Raw genomic sequence first — 2500 nt, 5'->3', positions numbered from 1 at the left:
CTCCAAAAGTGTATATTTAAGTTGTTGCGGTTAAAAAGCTCGTAGTTGGATTTTGGGCGCAGGCGGCCGGTCCGTCGCAAGGCGTGTACTGGCCGTCCTGGCCTCACCTCCGGTTCTCCGCCGGTGCCCTTGACTGAGTGTCGGCGGCGGCCGGAACGTTTACTTTGAAAAAATTAGAGTGTTCAAAGCAGGCGATTCGCCTGAATAATGGTGCATGGAATAATGGAATAGGACCTCGGTTCTATTTTGTTGGTTTTCGGAGCGCGAGGTAATGATTAAGAGGGACAGACGGGGGCATTCGTACTGTGCCGTTAGAGGTGAAATTCTTGGATCGGCGCAAGACGAACGACTGCGAAAGCATTTGCCAAGAATGTTTTCTTTAATCAAGAGCGAAAGTCAGAGGTTCGAAGACGATCAGATACCGTCCTAGTTCTGACTATAAACGATGCCAACTAGCGATCGGGGGGCGTTAGTTTTACGACCTCTCCGGCAGCTTGCGGGAAACCAAAGTCTTTGGGTTCCGGGGGAAGTATGGTTGCAAAGCTGAAACTTAAAGGAATTGACGGAAGGGCACCACCAGGAGTGGAGCCTGCGGCTTAATTTGACTCAACACGGGAAATCTCACCCGGCCCGGACACAGTGAGGATTGACAGATTGAGAGCTCTTTCTTGATTCTGTGGGTGGTGGTGCATGGCCGTTCTTAGTTGGTGGAGCGATTTGTCTGGTTAATTCCGATAACGAACGAGACTCTGGCTTGCTAACTAGTTACGCGACCCAATCGGTCGGCGTCTAACTTCTTAGAGGGACTAGTGGCGTTTAGCCACACGAGATTGAGCAATAACAGGTCTGTGATGCCCTTAGATGTTCGGGGCCGCACGCGCGCTACACTGACCGGATCAGCATGTGCTCGCCTTGGCCGACAGGTCTGGGTAACCCGCTGAACCCCGGTCGTGCTAGGGATAGGGAATTGCAATTATTTCCCTTGAACGAGGAATTCCCAGTAAGCGCGAGTCATTAGCTCGCGTTGATTACGTCCCTGCCCTTTGTACACACCGCCCGTCGCTACTACCGATTGAATGGTTTAGTGAGGTCCTCCGATTGGACCTGGCGCGGCCGGCAACGGTCGAGCCGGCGTCCGAGAAGACGATCTAACTTGATCATTTAGAGGAAGTAAAAGTCGTAACAAGGTTTCCGTAGGTGAACCTGCGGAAGGATCATTAACGGTCTCGCAAACGCTTCGGCGAACGCGAAACTCGGACAAGCGAGAGAAAAAGTCTTTGCTACCCGGCGCCCGACCCGCGAGGAGCGGCGCGCCGGCCGGCGATTCGGTCACCCGGTAATGTTTGCGCGTCGAGTGCCGCGGTGCCGCGCGCTCCGGCTTCAAGCGTCGGCCTGGCCGACCGCTCGGCGCGGTCTATTTTGTCACCCTATAGTGCGAGGCACTGTGCGAGCGAAACAATCGTGGATGGCTCTTGGCGGTGGATCACTCGGCTCGTGAGTCGATGAAGTACGCAGCTAGCTGCGTGAATTAGTGTGAATTGCAGGACACATTGAGCATCGACGTTCTGAACGCAAATTGCGGCCTCGGGTCAATCCCGGGGCCGCGCCCGCCTCAGGGTCGCGTTGCAAACGTTCCGCGCGGGGATTTCTCCGCGCGGCTGCTGCGGCGTCGGACGCGCGAGCGCCCGTCCCGCTCAAGACAGCACGGCACGATGCGCGACGATCGCGACCAGAATCCCGCGCGGCGGCGGCGAGTCGACCTCGAAGAGGCCAACGGCTGGCGGCTCAAGGGCGGGAATCGAGGTGCGCGGCGGCGCGCGGCGCCGACGGCGAGCGCGGAACGGGAAGAATAGTCCCGGTCCTTACTTTCGGCCTGAGGTCGGACGAGGCTACCCGCTGAATTTAAGCATATTACTAAGCGGAGGAAAAGAAACTAACGAGGATTCCCTCAGTAACGGCGAGTGAAGCGGGATGTGCCCATCGCCGAATCCGCGCGCTTTTGGAGTGCGCGGAATTGTGGCGTACGGAATTCGTCACGGCGCGCTTCGCCGGTCGCCCGCGTCCTTCTGATCGAGGCCTTTTCCCAGAGCGGGTGTCAGGCCCATGGCGGCGACAGGCGGGCGCGCTACGGCGTCTTCCCAGAGTCGGGTTGTTTGGGAATGCAGCCCAAAGCGGGTGGTAAACTCCATCTAAGGCTAAATACGGTCACGAGACCGATAGCGAACAAGTACCGTGAGGGAAAGTTGAAAAGCACTTTGAAGAGAGAGTTAAAGAGTACGTGAAACCGTCGAGAGGCAAACGGGAGGGCCTGTCGGGTCGCCCGGTCGCTTTCAGCCGGCCCCCTGTCGGCGACGTTGTCGTGCGGACCCTCACGGGCCGCCGGCGGCGCCGCCCGATCGGGGACCAGCGCACTAGCGCCGGGCGAAGGCCGCGACCGTCTGGACGGCGGCGAGAAGGCCGCGCGCAAGGTAACCCGGCCTCGGTCGGGTACTATAGGCGC

The 2500-nt window shown here is 58.4% G+C and overlaps 2 non-coding genes and 1 pseudogene across 2 annotated transcripts in view; all 3 read left to right on the top strand.

Annotated features, from left to right (window-relative positions):
• Window positions 1-1220, top strand: part of LOC146142536 (small subunit ribosomal RNA) — a 1811-nt gene extending 591 nt beyond the window's left edge. The window contains exon 1 of the ribosomal RNA XR_014500139.1: window positions 1-1220. This exon is cut by the window's left edge and continues 591 nt beyond it. This is a non-coding gene — a ribosomal RNA (small subunit ribosomal RNA).
• Window positions 1221-1467: 247 nt separating this feature from the next.
• LOC146142535 (5.8S ribosomal RNA) lies at window positions 1468-1621 on the top strand. The gene has a single exon (XR_014499201.1). It is a non-coding gene; the product is annotated as a 5.8S ribosomal RNA (ribosomal RNA).
• Window positions 1622-1869: 248 nt separating this feature from the next.
• Window positions 1870-2500, top strand: part of LOC146142534 (large subunit ribosomal RNA) — a 3679-nt pseudogene continuing 3048 nt past the window's right edge.

Source organism: Ascidiella aspersa, chromosome 5 (assembly GCF_963924565.1).
Source record: "Ascidiella aspersa chromosome 5, kaAscAspe10.2, whole genome shotgun sequence".
NCBI classification, from domain to species: domain Eukaryota; kingdom Metazoa; phylum Chordata; class Ascidiacea; order Phlebobranchia; family Ascidiidae; genus Ascidiella; species Ascidiella aspersa.
The sequence above is the reverse complement of the archived record's forward strand: the minus strand, read 5'-3'. Positions and strand labels throughout refer to the sequence as shown.